General features: G+C 45.0%; 1 long non-coding RNA gene across 1 annotated transcript in view; it reads left to right on the forward strand.

Moving 5' to 3' along the window:
• LOC137530035 (uncharacterized) overlaps positions 1-19,174 on the forward strand; it is a 119,699-nt gene that overhangs the window by 46,279 nt on the left and 54,246 nt on the right. The window contains exon 2 of the long non-coding RNA XR_011023646.1: positions 2,406-2,545. This is a non-coding gene — a long non-coding RNA (uncharacterized lncRNA). The remainder of the gene's footprint in view (positions 1-2,405; positions 2,546-19,174) is intronic.

The raw sequence follows: 19,174 nt of genomic DNA on the forward strand, positions 1-19,174 counted from the left end.
TAAAAAAAAAATGCTTTTTGCATATAATATGCTGTAAATAATGTTTTAGAGCAAAGTTGAAATGCAGGGTTATATTCCGCTTTAACCAGCTGGGCGGTATGGACGAGCTCAGCTCGTCCATCACCGCCGGAGGCTGCCGCTCAGACCCTGCTGGGCCGATTTTCATGAAATAAAGAGCAGCACACGCAGCCGGCACTTTGCCAGCCGCGTGTGCTGCCCGATCGCCGCCGCTCTGCGGCGATCCGCCGCGAGCAGCGGCGAAAGAGGGTCCCCCCAGCCGCCTGAGCCCAGCGTAGCCGGAACAAAAAGTTCCGGCCAGCGCTAAGGGCTGGATCGGAGGCGGCAGACGTCAGCTGACGTCCATGACGTCACTCCGCTCGTCGCTATGGCGACGATGTAAGCAAAACAAGGAAGGCCGCTCATTGCGGCCTTCCTTGTTTATTCTGGGCGCCGGAGGCGATCGGAAGAACGCCTCCGGAGCGCCCTCTAGTGGGCTTTCATGCAGCCAACTTTCAGTTGGCTGCATGAAATAGTTTTTTTTTTATTTAAAAAAAACCCTCCCGCAGCCACCCTGGCGATTTAATCAGAACGCCAGGGTGGTTAAGGAGAGTTGACCAATGGAACAAGTCAATTGACTATATACTGTTATATACTGGGTAACACATACAGTACAGCACCAGTATCTGTTCATACACAGCACCAGTATATGATTTTTTTATTTTAATTTGGTGTGCGTTGTAAGAGGGGTAGTCTTATGCGGCGAGTATACCCCAAACTCTATATTTTAACTGGAAAAGTTGGGGGGTCGTCTTATACGCCGGAATATACGGTATTTGCATTTCTACTTTTGTACTATGTTTTTATGTATTTGATCACACTGATTGAGGATGTTCCTCAATTTTTACGTACACTCCTCTTTGTGGGTGGGGTTATTGAGCATATGTTACTGGGTGTGGCGCCATCCTATATATGGGTCACCCTTGTTCATTTGCACCTATGCTATGATGTCAGCATGAACATGTCAGCATGTGGTGATGGATTTTAGCCTGATATGTCTTTGATCCAATAAAGCTATTTCTACTCAACCGACATTGTGCAGATTTCACCTTTCTACATCACTGGTATCTGGTGGCCCCCTGTCTCCCCTAAACAGTGCCCTGGGGTCTAGTCAGGGACATATTATGGTAATATAGCACCTATGGCAAACATTGAAATTGTGCCTTCATGGTCCCCTAGATAGCCATGTGTCTCCCAATTAAATAAATAGTCACATAATTCCAGATAAAAACAAACAAACAAATATTTCCATGCCTCCAGATAAAAGAATCAAGAAGTCACATGCCCAGCAATAAAAATATTAAAATAAGTAGTCACAAGCATCCAGTCCAAATACTTCTGTAGTTGGGTTCTTTACGATAAACAAATTAAATAGCCATGTGCGTCAAGATAGAATAATGTACGGTACATAGCCCAGTGGGCCCTATGTACATAAAGTAGCTATGTCTCCCAGATAACAAAATGAATCCGATCTGAGTGACAGGGAGGCGCAGGGGCAAGCATGGTGGCACAGCACAGGGGCAAGCATGGTGGTGCAGCACGGGCAGGCATGGTGGTGCAGCACAGGGGCAGGCATGGTGCTGTGCCCGTGGCATGAGCCATGCCTGCACCCCTCTAGATACGCCACTGTGTCTAGTGCTCCCCCTCCCTCCCCTATACAGTACCCTGGTGTCTAGTGCTCCCCCTCCCTCCCCTATACAAAACCCTGGTGTCTAGTGGCCCCCTCCCTCACCTATACAGTACCCTGGTGTCTAGTGGCCCCCTCCCTCTCCTATACAGTACCCTGGTGTCTAGTGCTCCCCCTCCTTCCCCTATACAGTACCCTGGTGTCTAGTGGCCCCCTCCCTCACCTATACAGTACCCTGGTGTCTAGTGGCCCCCTCCCTCACCTATACAGTACCCTGGTGTCTAGTCGCCCCCTCCCTCACCTATACAGTACCCTGGTGTCTAGTCGCCCCCTCCCTCACCTATGCAGTACCCTGGTGTCTAGTGTGGACCCCTCCATAGCATTCCCTGGCCTTATATTGGACCCCCTCCTTTGCTTCCAAGGGCCCCCTCTCCCTTCGGAACCATAACTCCCACCACAACTCTTCACCAGTTCAGAGAACTTTGGTGAAGTTATGTTTTAAAAGTTTGAAAGACTTTTCTATTTAGAAGACGGACAGTGACTTCTTTAGGTTGTATTGCAGGATGTTATCTTTTCCAAACTAAATGTCAGACAATGCTGTCACTTGACATTTCATCCCTCACAGTCTACCTTGTAACCTTCATTAATTTAAAAAGCACCAAAGATAGGAAAACTGATTATGAAATCTTACGACCCATATTTGTCTTTTTCTTTAAAACAGGCTCAGACATACAGTAAGACTGACTTTATAGTTAAAGAGGCGCTCCGGCTGAGAGTCTGGTGCAGTTGGAACCCCTGTCTGGATACAGTTTTATTTCTCCTCATTTCCTCTTCCTGTGATGGGGACGCCAAGAACTGAACGTGAGTACCATAAATATGTCTATAATGGGGGCAAAGGTGGCAATTAAAGATACGTCTTCTAGTAGTGTAGAAACAGTGCAGAACCAAACACAATTGTATACCTGTCTGTGTCTCTGTAAAGGTGGCCATATATGGTACAATTTTTCATTTTTTTCGATTAGATAATTTAGTTCGATTATTCCGTTAGATCGAATATAAAGATTTTTCCAGCATGTCCGATATGATTTTTCTCGAAAAAACGGGATAATTATGTGAATTTCTTGATCGAAAAAAAATATATATTTTCAACTTTCATTCGATCATTTAGATCGAATAAACGGGATAATCGGACGTTATTATTGTACCATGTATGGCCACCATTAAAAAGATTTCCTTTACTTGCACACACACACTTTTGATTGGCCAGTGATGGCCCAATTTTATCACTTCCATTTAGTACGAGAGTTTCTTTACACTATCAGCCCATAGTATTCACAGTGTGCTAGCCCACATACTACAAGGAGGTGGTAAAATTGGTCAGTGATTGGCCAATTATAATTGAATGTGTGTATGCACCACTAGTGTCAGGGTTGGGCAGAACAAGCGGTGAAGGGAAATCTCTATAAAAGGCACACAAACCGCAATAAGGGCTGGGACCTATTAGAGCGTTTTTGACAGCATTTTTGGATCACCGACAATCGCCGGTTAAAAAAAATGCGCTGACAATGTATCTTAATGGTGGGGAACCCACTGCTGCGATTGCGATTAGGGTCATCACAATTGCAGGACGTGCAGCACTTTGAGCATGTTTGCACTCAATGCTATGTATAAAAGCACTGCAACATCACGGAGCACTGCAAAAGGACGGAGTTTAGCATTTGAAATTTTAAATAAACGTATTTAATATTTATACTTACTGGGTGTCCCCATGTCCGCTTTCCGTCTGTAGCCCCGCAGAAGAGTTCACAGGCGCTTCTCTGATTGGTCCTAGAGAAGCACCTATGACCTCTTCCTTTAGGGGGTAGGGCTACAGACGGAAGCCGGTCATCGAGACACCTGGTAAGTATAGTAAAGTTTATTTAAGAAAAAAAAATATGCACATTGGAAAAGCACTGTATAGTTTACTGTGCAGCACTTCTAAACAGAGTGAACTACGAGTGCAATGGCTCTAGGAATTGCTGCACACAGAGCTGGCACGATTTAAAAGCGCTGCAGCGATTCCCAGTGGGTTCCAGCCCCAAAAACGAAAGGAGTTCATAAAACTAAAGGTGGACATACACAGTGGCTTGCAAAAGTATTTGGTCCGCTTGAAGTTTTCCAAATTTTGTCATATTACTGCCACAAACATGAATCAATTTTATTGGAATTCCATGTGATAGACCAATACAAAGTGGTGTACACGTGAGAAGTGGAACGAAAATCATACATGATTCCAAACACATTTTACAAATCAATAACTGCAAAGTGGGGTGTGCATAATTATTCAGCCCCCTTTGGCCTGAGTGCAGTCAGTTGCCCATAGACATTGCCTGATGAGTGCTAATGACTAAATAGAGTGCACCTGTGTTTAATCTAATGTCAGTACAAATACAGCTGCTCTGTGACGGACTCAGAGGTTGTCTAAGAGAATATTGGGAGCAACAACACCATGAAGTCCAAAGAGCACACCAGACAGGTCAGGGATTAAAGTTATTGAGAAATTTAAAGCAGGCTTAGGCTACAAAAAGATGTCCAAAGCCTAGAACATGCCACAGAGCACTGTTCAAGCGATCATTCAGAAATGGAAGGAGTATGGCACAACTGTAAACCTACCAAGACAAGGCCATCCACCTAAACTCACAGGCCGAACAAGGAGAGCGCTAATCAGAAATGCAGTCAAGAGGCCCATGGTGACTCTGGACGAGCTGCAGAGATCTACAGCTCAGGTGGGGGAATCTGTCCATAGGACAACTATTAGTCATGCACTGTACAAAGTTGCCTCTTATGGAAGAGTGGCAAGAAGAAAGGCATTGTTAACAGAAAAGCATAAGAAGTCCCGTTTGCAGTTTGCCACATGCCATGTGGGGGACACAGCAAACCATGTGGAAGAAGGTGCTCTGGTCAGATGCGACCAAAATGGAACTTTTTGGCCAAAATGCGAAATGCTATGTGTGGCAAAAACTAACACTGCACATCACTCTGAACACACCATCCTGACTGTCAAATATGGTGGTGGCAGCATCTTCAGCAGGGACAGGGAAGCTGGTCAGAGTTGATGGGAAGATGGATGGAGCCAAATACAGGTCAAACTTGGAAGAAAACTTCTTGGAGTCTGCAAAAGACTTGAGACTGGGGCAGAGGTTCACCTTCCAGCAGGACAATGACCCTAAACATAAAGCCAGGGCAACAATGGAATGGTTTAAAACAAAACATACCCATGTGTTAGAATGGCCAAGTCAAAGTCCAGATCTAAATCCAATCGAGAATCTGTGGCAAGATCTGAAATCTGCTGTTCACAAACGTTGTCCATCTAATCTGACTGAGCTGGAGCTGTTTTGCAAAGAAGAATGGGCAAAGATTTCAGTCTCTAGATGTGCAAAGCTGGTAGAGACATACCCTAAAAGACTGGCAGCTGTAATTGCAGCAAAAGGTGGTTCTACAAAGTATTGACTCAGGGGGCTGAATAATTACGCACACCCCACTTTCCAGTTATTGATTTGTAAAAAATATTTGGAATCATGTATGATTTTCGTTCCACTTCTCACATGTACACCACTTTGTATTGTCACATGGAATTCCAATAACATTGATTCATGTTTGTGGCAGAAACATGCCAATATGTGGAAAGCTTCAAGGGGGCCAAATACTTTTGCAAGCCACTGTATGTTTCTACTTTTGCTGATAATCCTGATTAAAGCGGAACATAATCCTGCATTTCAACTTTGCTCTAAAACATTATTTACAGTATATTATATGCAACCAGCATTTTTTTTTTTACTAGACCAGCATTGGAAGGGTTACACAGAGTTTTAAAGTGAATGTTTACCGTTTCTAAAAACAAAAAGTCAGATACTCACCTAAGGAGAGGGAAGGCTCGGTCCTAATGAGCCTTCCCTCTCCTCTCCCGGTGCCGCGCAGGATCCCCCGTGGCAGTATTTGACCAGTTCGGTCAAATACTGCCACTTCCCCATGCCAAAGGGAGCTTTCGGAAGGCTTCGGGAGCACTCGGGCTCCCGAGGACGCGGCCGCTCCATACTACGCATGCGCGAGCGCCCTCTATGACGCGCTCGCGCGTACGTAGTATGGAGCGGCCCGTCTTCGGAAGCCCGAGTGCTCCCGAAGACCTCCGAAGTCCCTGCGTAGGCGGACGCGAACGGGGGAGCCAGCGCAGCACCGAGGGCACCGGGAGAGGAGAGGGAAGGCTCATTAGGACCGAGCCTTCCCTCTCCTTAGGTGAGTATCTAACTTTTTGTTTTTAGAAACAGTACCCATTGGCTTTAAAGTTCCTGGAGATTTCTGCAGACGCATCCGAAGCTCAGATAGTTACATTTTGTTTACATAAATGTATCTAAGTGTTGAATGTGACTCATTCTCTCTGACTGAGCTGGAGGACAGCCAAAATGTGTAACATTCAACACTTAGATACATTTATGTAAACAAAATTTAACTATCTGAGCTTCGGATGCATCTGCAGAAATCTCCAGGAACTTTAAAGCCCTGTGTAACCCTTCCAATGCTGGTCTAGTAAAAAAAAAATGCTGGTTGCATATAATATATAGTCTGTAAATAATGTTTTAGAGCAAAGTTGAAATGCAGGGTTATATTCCGCTTTAAACCTGCTGGACATCTATAGTGCAGCGAGCCAAATCGGTCGTAATTTTGAACTGTTTGTGGCAAAAATCACTGATGTCCTGACACCCTGCCCGACTTTTTCACATACCACATACAAAAATCACACTCAGCCTATTCTAGTGGGTACACATACCAGTATGGACTGCGATGTCTTTAGAAATGTGTTTTTATATAAATTATGCCAGGTATTGTGTTTCCTGTTCCTATTTTGTGACTTTGGATAAAAAAAAAAAGTCAAAAACTGAAGTGAAACAAGTAAGAATTCATAAAGAAATGCACAAACGCGTATGCAGAGAAGGGCGTGCTTTTTGGTAGATGTAAGTGTGACCCCCCTCCCTGAAGGAGGGAACGTAATTGCAGGGACATTTTCCCAGGTCTCAGTGGGTTTTGCGATTGTTTTTCACAAACATTTGATGTGAACGTTGCGCAAATTTTCGTTTGTGGCAGGGCTGTGGAGTCGGAGTCGGAGTCGTGGAGTCGGGCAATTTTGGGTGCCTGGAGTCGGAGTCGGGAAAAAATGCACCGACTCCGACTCCTAATGAATTTGTAACTGTAATTAAAATAGAAAATATGATAAAATGTTCTATTTCTCGGATAATAGTCATTAAAAATAATGTATATATACAGTATATATACAGTAATAGCTGTGCTTAGTCCACAAAAATGAAATAAACCAATCAAAATTAGTTACTTGTGCTGCTTCAATAAAGCAGTCCCCGTATTTTTAAGGTCAGATATACATATTTGATTGTGACTGTATATATGATGTGTACACAGGAATCTCTTATATATACTAAATAACATCTATGCTGTAAGAATAAAGCCTGATGTGTAGCTATGTCACTAATAGAGATGGTCAACGAGATGGAAATAATTCTGCATTGATGCTGATTTATGCAAATGTATGCACTCCCTTTGCTGATGAAATAAAATAATTTGATATGTTATTAAAATTTGGTTTGGTGACTGAGACGGATGAAAAGTAAAGTTTTATACATACCTGGGGCTTCCTCCAGCCCCCTTCAGGCTAATCAGTCCCTCGCTGTCCACCTCCACCACCTGGATCTTCTGCTATGAGTCCTGGTAATTCAGCCAGTCAGCGCTGTCCGGCCGCATGCCGCTCCCACAGCCAGGAACATTCTGCACCTGCACAATAGTGCTGCACAGGTGTAGTATGCTCCTGGCGGCGGAGTGTGTGCATGCGCACTACGCCCGACTGGCTCAAGTACCTGGACTCATAGCAGAAGATCCAGGTGGTGGAGGAGGACAACGAGGGACTGATTATCCTGAAGGCGGCTGGAGGAAGCCCCAGGTATGTATAAAACTTTAATTTCATCTGTCTCAGGTTTACTTTGTTACACAGTAGTACTATACTCTACATATGCACTCCCCACAGAGCTGCAGGGAATCCACTGAGAATGCTGTGCACATTAAACACAGAGGTGTTGTCTGTTTACAATCTCCTTATTCCCCTGCAGAGTACCTGCACATCATTCTTACATGTACCCACACTTACATTGCCTAGGGCCTGATAGATGTTCTTTGTTCCGGTTGTACCTTTTACAAGTACTCTTACCAAGGACTAGTTTTAGTCTGAAGGGAATAAATATAGTAGTCTACATATCCTTCTCACTTCAGTTGTCTTGTAAAATTCCTAAGCGTTGGCAGTTAAGAGACGAATTTCATATTACATACTTTTAAAAAACAAAATTGTAATATGCAAATTAGAGGAGTCGGAGTCGTGGAGTCGGAGTCGGTGGAATCCTAAACTGAGGAGTCGGAGTCGGTGGATTTTTGGACCGACTCCACAGCCCTGGTTTGTGGCAAGATATACTGTAATTGCGTACGCAGGCGTCATACATACGGTGTGATTCTAAGACACACAGAAAATCGCAAATGCAAATGAACTCTCACATTGAGTGTTTATTGAACTAAGCTATTGACTTCAGTAGCCTGTGGAATCATGCACGTTTTGCCATCTATGGCAAAACGCACACAATCGCAACTTGTGTGTTCCCAGCTTAACACCTCACTGTGATGGGAAGAATTACGGCAGTCATACACCATACAATCTTGATTGAGGGGATTTTTTTTTGTTTTTTTATTAATTTAGGTTCAATGATTTTATTAAATCTAACGTGGAATCTGCCTGCATGGAGTTTGTACGTTCTTCCTGTATCTTCCTGAGAGAAGTCCTAAGTCTACGATACATACACAGAAAAATGACTATGGTAGGGACTAGATTGTGAGCCCCTTTGAGGGACAGTTAAAGAGTAACTCCGACCAAGAATTGAACTTTATCCCAATCAGTAGCGGATACCCCTTTATACATGAGAAATCGATTCCTTTTCACAAACAGGCCATCAGGGGTCGCTGTATGGCTGATATTGTGGTGAAACCCCTCCCACAGGAAACGCTTGAGTACGTACTACTGGCAGTTTCCTGTCTGGGAACCTTGCTGCATTGTGGGAAATGTTTACATCTGTTTCCAACTGCCAAAAAAGCATGCAGCAGCTACATCACCTGCCAACAGTAAAAATGTCACCATGTAACAAATGTCAGAATGTAAATCAGGGATTTAAAAGATTTTACAATGGGCAAACACTGACTAAATCATTTATACATAATTATTGTATAGAGAAGAAGATAGCCGGCACCATCCAATATCTATGCTCTTTTTATTAATTCAATTCAGTTCCATATCAGCCATAATAGCGACATTTCGGAGCTACATCACCTCCTTTCTCGAGCTAGGCTGTATGTCAAATACAATCATATACAGTACATCTTTGCCTTTTATACTGCACACGGAGGACTGCCAGCCAATAGCACTGCACTATGGCTCAGTCCAATCACTACAGTCCATGCCCTAGCCGGACCTGATGGGGAACTGTGCTGCTGGGCGTCCATTGGTCGCCGCATGTCAAATCCCACCCTATTTCAAATATATCCGTCAGCCGCATGCGTATAAACGGCCGCCTGTGACGCGTCCGCCGCATGCGCACAAGGGGCCGCCCGTCACGCGTACACCCGTCAGCCCGCCCACAGCGGACCTGACGGGGAACTGCGGGACATGACGTGTGCGGAGGGCGCGTCCAACGCGTCCTACCCGCCCACCTCGGCTGGCCACCAATGGTAAGGGGAGGGCGGCTCCAAGTCGCCCTCCCAACCATCCTGATGTAAACATTGTGACGCATGCGGCTAGATGCCTCCACATAAGATATATATATATATATATATATATATATAGCACCAAGAGGGGCTAACAGTGGGCCATAGGGACCTAGAGGAAACATAGTCATGAATAAAGGTCATGAAGAATATAACATAAAATCAGTTCAAATTACACAACCTATGTAGAGACATAGGATCCCCCATATATGTGAGAACATCCCACACCCCTACACATAAACAGTTCAGTGGCATAGGCCAGACAGTGACACCAGTCGTACATATTGATATTGATAATGAAAAAATTAATAATGAAAAATAAAAATGAAAAATAAAAATATAAAAATTAAAAATGAAAAACATACTAAATAAAGGGAATTAGGTCTAATTCCCGATTAAGACCTCGGGGTTCCATGGTGTCCAATTTTTTTATCCACATAGCTTCTCGCCAGAGTAATCTCTTAATGCGATCACCGCCCCTTCTAGGGACCGGAACTTGTTCTATTATCATGTATCTTAACTGACTAACATTATGTCTCGCTATTGAAAAATGATATGGTACTGCCTGATCGACCAAGTTCTCACGTATTGCATGCTTATGAGATGATAACCGGACTTTCATTTTTTGTGTCGTCTGACCTATATAGAGCAGCCCACATGGGCATTTTAGGGCATATACTACAAACATGGAGTCACAAGTGTGGCATCCATGTATTTTGAATTTTGTACCTTTGTGTGGATGAATAATTTCATCCCCTCTAATAACTGAACTGCAATGGACGCAGTTCATACAGGGAAAAGTACCTCTACGTGAGAGCCTTGGTCCACCACGCAGACCACCTCCATCAGCATGTACCAATCGATCTCTCAAATTGGGTGCCCGACGGTAAGAAAAAATTGGTGGGTTGGAAAATTGTTGAATATGGGGAAAACTATCTGAAAGTAAATGCCAATGTTTCCTAATAATTTTATTGACTTTATCACTAACTGTACTATAAGTAGATACAAACGGCAATCGGCCCTGACTTTGCCGATTCCCCCGATGTCGACTGGTGTCACCCAATGGCCGATCACGTGCCATCTGTACAACCTCTGCTGGGTATCCCCGTTGTCTAAATTTAATTTGCATTTCATCTAGTCTCCTATTCTGCACCGCTTTGTCCTCCACAATGGTACGTACCCTCTGGAATTGACTTTGTACTTTCTTGGAGAAAAGGTCAATCACCTGACAGGATGATGGTTGAAAACTACTTTTTGTGCGGAGTCCCGCTTCACTTAACAACAACCTATCATCTTCACCTGCCATTTGTCTCATAGAGGCTGGAAAGTCTCTTGGAGTAGAGAAAAAATATTTCAATTTGATATTCCTAAAAAATCTCTGTAGGTCAACATCCATTTGAGAATCAGGAGAATGGACAGGCCATGATTTAGAGCCGTGAAGGAGTAAGAGCGGTGGAAGAAATGTTGACCACTATGTTGTTCTCTTGTATGGTTTGTTCTGCCGCGATCTCAGTCGCTCCCTGATGTTTCCTCCACCTCCTACCGCCCCTGCGCCTTCTCCTGCGCTTGACGGATGATCCGACTGGCCCTCCTGGGAGGAGCTGGTCAAAAAATCTGAGGATTCTTGTTGTGCCCCTGCACGCTGTTGTCCTTGTGGACCCGGTCGTTGCCTACGTATAGGCCTGCCACTGCGGATTGGTCTCTGCCACTGATAAACGTAACCAGAGCTGTAGTCTTGGAGATCACGTTGATACTTGTCCCTCTTGATGGACTCAATGTGTTTCTGTTGTATTTCCGAGATGATAGCCAATTCCATATCGAATTTATTGTATTCCTCATTAGAGATCAACTCCCTTAGCTCAGTTTAAAGAGATCGACATTGTGTGTCCAAATTCGACCCTTGAGACATTTGTGTCACAATTGATGGGACAGTGCCAAGAGATCAAACTAACTATACATAGCTCGGGTGAACAAATCAGTTTTCTCGATACTACAGTAGTGAGACAGGGAGGCCGTTTGGTGACCGACCTCTTTGTTAAGCCCACGGATGTAAACTCCCTTCTCCATTACGGGAGTTTCCATCCGAGGGCCATGAAGAGGTCGGTGCCAATTAGTCAATTCCAGAGGGTACGTACCATTGTGGAGGACAAAGCGGTGCAGAATAGGAGACTAGATGAAATGCAAATTAAATTTAGACAACGGGGATACCCAGCAGAGGTTGTGCAGATGGCACGTGATCGGCCATTGGGTGACACCAGTCGACATCGGGGGAATCGGCAAAGTCAGGGCCGATTGCCGTTTGTATCTACTTATAGTACAGTTAGTGATAAAGTCAATAAAATTATTAGGAAACATTGGCATTTACTTTCAGATAGTTTTCCCCATATTCAACAATTTTCCAACCCACCAATTTTTTCTTACCGTCGGGCACCCAATTTGAGAGATCGATTGGTACATGCTGATGGAGGTGGTCTGCGTGGTGGACCAAGGCTCTCACGTAGAGGTACTTTTCCCTGTATGAACTGCGTCCATTGCAGTTCAGTTATTAGAGGGGATGAAATTATTCATCCACACAAAGGTACAAAATTCAAAATACATGTATGCCACACTTGTGACTCCATGTTTGTAGTATATGCCCTAAAATGCCCATGTGGGCTGCTCTATATAGGTCAGACGACACAAAAAATGAAAGTCCGGTTATCATCTCATAAGCATGCAATACGTGAGAACTTGGTCGATCAGGCAGTACCATATCATTTTTCAATAGCGAGACATAATGTTAGTCAGTTAAGATACATGATAATAGAACAAGTTCCGGTCCCTAGAAGGGGCGGTGATCGCATTAAGAGATTACTCTGGCGAGAAGCTATGTGGATAAAAAAATTGGACACCATGGAACCCCGAGGTCTTAATCGGGAATTAGACCTAATTCCCTTTATTTAGTATGTTTTTCATTTTTAATTTTCATTTTTAATTTTTATATTTTTATTTTTCATTATTAATTTTTTCATTATCAATATCAATATGTACGACTGGTGTCACTGTCTGGCCTATGCCACTGAACTGTTTATGTGTAGGGGTGTGGGATGTTCTCACATATATGGGGGATCCTATGTCTCTACATAGGTTGTGTAATTTGAACTGATTTTATGTTATATTCTTCATGACCTTTATTCATGACTATGTTTCCTCTAGGTCCCTATGGCCCACTGTTAGCCCCTCTTGGTGCTATATATATATACATATATATATCTTATGTAGAGGCATCTAGTCGCATGCGTCACAATGTTTACATCAGGATGGTTGGGAGGGCGACTTGGAGCCGCCCTCCCCTTACCATTGGTGGCCAGCCGAGGTGGGCGGGTAGGACGCGTTGGACGCGCCCTCCGCACACGTCATGTCCCGCAGTTCCCCGTCAGGTCCGCTGTGGGCGGGCTGACGGGTGTACGCGTGACGGGCGGCCCCTTGTGCGCATGCGGCGGACGCGTCACAGGCGGCCGTTTATACGCATGCGGCTGACGGATATATTTGAAATAGGAGAGGGTGGGATTTGACATGCGGCGACCAATGGATGCCCAGCAGCACAGTTCCCCATCAGGTCCGGCTAGGGCATGGACTGTAGTGATTGGACTGAGCCATAGTGCAGTGCTATTGGCTGGCAGTCCACCGTGTTCAGTATAAAAGGCAAAGATGTACTGTATATGATTGTATTTGACATACAGCCTAGCTCGAGAAAGGAGGTGATGTAGCTCCGAAACGTCGCTATTATGGCTGATATGGAACTGAATTGAATTAATAAAAAGAGCATAGATATTGGATGGTGCCGGCTATCTTCTTCTCTACATGATGTCGACCTAGGAGTGCTGCCAGGTCCTAGCCACGGCACATCACCAGACTTTATAAGAGGGGTGCTTCACTTTTCCTTTGTACATAATTATTGTAAAAATGAAGCACTTTTTTTATTACATTATTTTCACTGGAGTTCCTCTTTAAGTAACAACTATATACTCTGTACAGCGCTTCGGAAGATGTTTGCGCTATATATATGTTAAATAATAATGATAGTGTATAGCTACCTTTACACAGCCCAACTTAGCAGCTTGCTGTACATAAGGATGTTTGGGGAGGGGAGAAGGGTTAATGAATTGCATTCTAGAGTAGTAGAGGGGGATTATTGACCTGCTGCCACCAGGAGAGGTGAGGATTGATGGATCTCGGCCTGTAGAGGGGGAGGGTGGGCTAATGAATGATGTGCAGTGTGTGGTGGGGGATGATATTGCAACTGCTTGCTCAGTGAAGGAAGGATAGGAACATGGGGGTCCCTGGAGAGGTGGGATGTGAGTTGCTGAATAGGAGGGGGGAGCGCACACTTGAGGAAATAGAATTTTTACGGATATTAAAATGTATTGTTAATAAGGGATGGCTGATGGTTAATATAGTGCATTTTGTGTGTGTGTGTGTGCATCTGTGTATGCGTGTGTGTGTCTGTGTGTGGGGTGTGTGTGTGTGTGTGTACTGTGTGTGTGTGTGTATGCGTCTGTGTGTGTGTGTACTGTGTGTGTGTCTGTGTGTGTATCTGTTTATGCGTCTGTGTCTGTGTGTGTGTACTGTGTGTGTGTGTGTGTGCGTCTGTGTGTGTGTGTACTGTGTGTGTTTCTGTGTGTGTATCTGTTTATGCGTCTGTGTCTGTGTGTGTGTGTGTGTGTGTGTGTATCAGTTTATGCGTCTGTGTGTGTGTACAGTATGTGTGTGTGTATTCGTCTGTTTGTGTGGGTTATTATGACTTATATAATTATTATTGCCGCTTGCAGTGTGATGCTCCAGACACTACAACATACCCCTCTAAGGCCTGGCTGGAACCTACTAGCATTTTTGAGGACAATATTTGTGAGTTAATCACTGACCACCTCGACAAACCGAACTCATACGCTAGAATTCTTCTCCTGGACTTCAGCTCAGGCTGGTTCTTAACACTGCCAAAACAGTGGAGATGGTCATTGATTTCAGGAAGCACGCCAGTATTCCTCCCCCGATATACATTGAGGGCACTGAGGTCGCTAGGGTTCCCAATGTCCGCCTCCTGGGTACAACCATCTCTGATGACCTGACCTGAAGGGCAAACACTACCGCAACCCAGAGGAAGGCGCAGCAAAGACTCTTCTTCCTTCGCCAACTAAAGAAGTTGGTATGGCCCATGAACTTCTGAGGTCCTTCTACTCTGCTACAATCGAGTCGGTCCTCTGCTCATCCATTTTGGTCTGGTTCGCTAGCTGCACCGCCAGCGACAGATATAAACTCCAGAGGGTCATCAGCTCAGCGGAGAGGATTATTAGAAAACCCCTCCCCCCTCTAGATCTCATCTATAACACCAGACTGCGTAATAGAGCATTGAAAATTGTGGGCGACCCCTCTCACCCTGGTCACAGTTCTTTCAGTCGACTCAAACTGGGCCGGAGGTTCCGGTCCATCCCTGCCAAGACTACCAGGCGCATGAACACTTTTTTTCCCACAGCCGTTAGACTCTTGAACGCTTCCCACTCCTCTAACACCCCCCCCCCCACCCACTCTGCTGCCGTCTACGAACTAATACCTGACTTCGGCTGCGGCCGCTCCCGCTTACTGCTTTGCCTGGCTGTACTAGATTCACTATCCTCTGTTACTGCATATGTTGAATTACCCCTGTTCTGTTGCATTGCTCGTGTTCTGCTGTACTCTGTATCATCTTGTATGTTGTATTATTACTATCTCTGTGCCAATCAATGTGCCAAACCCAATTCCGGGCACGGTCCAACCGTGCTTGGCGAAATAAATTCTGATTCTGACTTAAAGAGAATCTGTATTGTTAAAATCGCACAAAAGTAAACATACCAGTGCGTTAGGGGACATCTCCTATTACCCTCTGTCACAATTTCGCCGCATTAAAAGTGGTTAAAAAAAGTTTTAAAAAGTTTGTATATAAACAAACAAAATGGCCACCAAAACAGGAAGTAGGTTGATGTACAGTATGTCCACACATAGAAAATACATTCATACACAAGTAGGCTGTATACACCCTTCCTTTTGAATCTCAAGAGATCATTTGTGTGTTTCTTTCCCCCTGCAGCTATCTTCCACTGAAGTGTCAGGCTGTTTCTTCCTGCAGAGTGCAGACAGCTCTGCCTGTATGTAATTCCTCAGTATGTGAAAGCCCAGCCAGCTCAGAGGAGGATTTATCCAGCTTGTAAAAGATAAGAGAGAAGAGAGAAGCTGCCCTAATCTAAATAATACACAGGCAGTGGGCAGAGAGGGGCCTGGAGGGGGGAGATGCATCACAGAACCACAACACTGAAGAACTTGGCAGCCTTCCAGACACAGGCTGACAAGTCTGACAAGAGAGAGATAAGTTGATTTATTACAGAGATGGTGATAGTAGAACGTGCTGCAGTAAGCCAGAACACATTAGAATAGCTTTTGGAACTTGTAGGATGATAAAAAACAGGATGCAATTTTTGTTACGGAGTCTCTTTAAAGCTGAGTGATTTCAGGCCCTACTTTCCCTTAGGAAATCACTCCGAAAATTCTGCATACAGGGAGATTGCGATTTTGGCTAATCGCTATCGCTCCTGAGGGCCATTGACTTCCTGCAGCAAAGCGTTTTTAGAATTTTTTTGCATTTCCTAGAAACATAGATTGCGGCTAAAAGGGTTGTAATGGGTCCCTGGCCTTAGGGCTGGTTCAGATGGATGCGTGCCACATTGAGATGAATGGCCACGTTCATCTCAGTGTGTTTACCGGCGATTGCGCAAGCACTGTGGTCAAACTAATTTGCTGAGATGCTGCATGTAGCTTCTACCAGTGGTTGCAGTCGGACAAAGGCGTGCGCATGAGCAGAGCGCTCGCAGGCACATGATCAAGGCTGCGGGTCGCCGGCCAGCACTTGTGCATTATTTAACCTCCCTTGCGGTATGATTATTTCCGGATTTTAGGGTCTTTTTAAAAGGTTACAGACCCTAAAATCAGGAAAAAAAATCATGCCGCCATATTCTCTGCAGCAGCCTCTGCTATCACTCACCTCCCTGGGCTTCAGCACTGCAATTTTACCTACTTCCTCTAGGTGGCGCTGTAACTCTGTAATGAGATCGATGACGGCGATCTCACCAGAGTGATTCAGAGTCTCAAGAGGACAGGAAGGAGAAAAGCTACCGACCTCTGGATCCCCCGGGAGGTGAGTAAAAACGCCCGCTGCGTGCCATTGCTCTGCATTGGCTAGCCCAAGCTGCACTTCAGGATTACCGCCAGGGAGGTTAAAGACTTCACCAACCTGGAAGTAGCTGCAGGTACTGTTTGTTGGTGAACAGTTCGTCACAGGGCCAGGGGAACTGTTTGTCCCATCACTCGTCCTTGGTATATTTGGGGGCTCCATATCAATAGAGTGGCTTGGGGCCCCAAAAACTCGCACAGGGGCCCCAAGCTCCTTAGTTATTACTCGTTGGTACATATAATATAGCAGGAAAATCAACAGGTGTGTGGCTACCTTAATCCCCGCCATCATCCTGGGACAGATTAGAAAACATTACACGTTGTTACTACTGTGACTTTTGTATATACTGGGTTCACCTCTTTCTTTGTCTTTATTCTGTCTGTTACAGCAAAGTCCCCCTTATCTGTAACTCGGGCAACCGGGGACTTTGTTTTGGGGGTTTTCAGGGGTGTTTTACAGGTATTAAAATACTCACCTAGCCTCCAGCGATGTCTTGTAGCCTTCCTGTAGCTTCTAGCGGCTTCCGGAGTCCGTGCATTGCTCCCGGGCATGTCACATGACCTGACGCGAGTCAGGTGACACACCGGCTCCAGTGCACAGAGCAGGGGTGTCAAACTCAAATACGAAGTAGGCCGAAATTGAGCTCTTGGACCTAATTGCGGACGAACCTCAATGTCTAATGGCCACCTCTCTCCCTTATAAAATTCCTTGGTATCTAATTCCCTATACAGTTCCCTGGTGTCTAGTGCTCCCCTCCTTCCCCTATACGGTTCCCAGGTGTCTAGTGGCCCTCCTCCTTCATCTATACAGTTCCTTGGTGTTTAGTGGTTCTCCCTCCCCTATACAATTCCCTGATGTTTAGTGGCCCTCCCTCCCCATACGGTTTTCTGGTGTCTAGTGCCCCCCCTCCTTCCCCTATACAGTTCCCTGGTGTCTGGTGGCCCCCCTGCCTCTCCTATACAGTTCCATCTTGTGCTTTCCCCCCTCCCTATTTGGCTTCCCTGGGGATCTAGGGCTTACCCTCCAACATAGCTTCTCTGGTGGTCCTAAGTGGGCAAAACATAATGCAAAGTGGGGAAACATAGTTTCTCTAAAGGCTCCGAGGGCCAGATTTGGCCCACGGGCCGGAGTTTGACATGTATGGCACAGAGGAAGCTGGAAAGCAGCTATGAACCTGTTAGGAGCAAGAGGAAGGCGACAAGATGTCACTGGAGGCTTGGTGAGTATTTGGAAGGGGGTGGAAGCCTGTTGCTCAAGCAACCAGAAGGCACATGTATCCAGCATCAGGCTATCCCCACTAGTGCCGGATACTAGAGACTTTGCTGTACAGAACATTTGTTCTATATAGAAGGACAGGAAGTATAAAAATACAGCCTAGACCACCATCCATCCACTGAGCATCAGAAGAACAAACCTTAACCTGATAGATGATAAACAGCTCACTGAGCTGGCATCTATTTGGGGGCAATCAGTGCGGATTCTCATTCCAGATTGGATTCCACCCCTCTGGGAAGACAAGAGAACTAATCTAAAATAATCAGAGAGTTATCAGGAAGGAATCATTTGCTGTGTGTTCCTCCCTTTGGGAGATTGCTTCCTGCTGTAATGGAAGGACCACATATTAGAGAAAGATGGAGATGTACTGTGCATTGCCTTAGAAGTGAATTAAAGTCCAGAACTTCTTATATCCACGCTAAATGAGCTCCTACACTGCAGAGAACAGACCCCGGGACAATGGCAGCAATGAACAAGATGAAGTGTACAGTTAAACCCAACCAAACCCAAAACTGAAACAATTCTGTTAACAATCAGGATAAGTAAGTATAAACTGTGTACAAAAGCAAAGTGGCAGACAGAATACCAGCGATACTGGTCAAACGTGCTTGTGAGTTCAGTACAGCTTGCTTCCTTGCCTCTCTGGAATCAGACGCTACGCGGGTCAGGTGACCATGTGACAACCAAAGCAGGAAGATACACCTAGCTAGTGGCTACTACATTTCCCAGCCTCCCTACTTTTCTTTAGAAGCCACATCCCTGATTGAGAAATCTATGCTGAAGTTACTTAAAGGACACCTGAAGTGAGAGGGATATGGTGGGTTGGGCTAATTAGGCAACGCACTCTACGCTGTCATTGGTAGTAATGGTAAAATTGTTGTGCACACACTGCAATCTTACCATAGCTTCATGAATCAGAGCCCATATTTCATGAATTATCTCATCTAACTTAATGTTAACCAGAGACGAAGCGCCCTCATGAATTTTACCATATATATCAGTGGGAACATCAGAGAAAACACCTACCCTGCTCTCTGTTTCATCCTTCTCTGCTCAGCCTGCTTGTCATCAGCCCTGATAAAATCCCGGACTGAGCATTCAGTCTTGCTTTGCTCAGGAATCATTACAGCCGA

The sequence above is a fragment of the Hyperolius riggenbachi genome, chromosome 1 (genome assembly GCF_040937935.1).
Source record: "Hyperolius riggenbachi isolate aHypRig1 chromosome 1, aHypRig1.pri, whole genome shotgun sequence".
NCBI lineage: Eukaryota > Metazoa > Chordata > Amphibia > Anura > Hyperoliidae > Hyperolius > Hyperolius riggenbachi.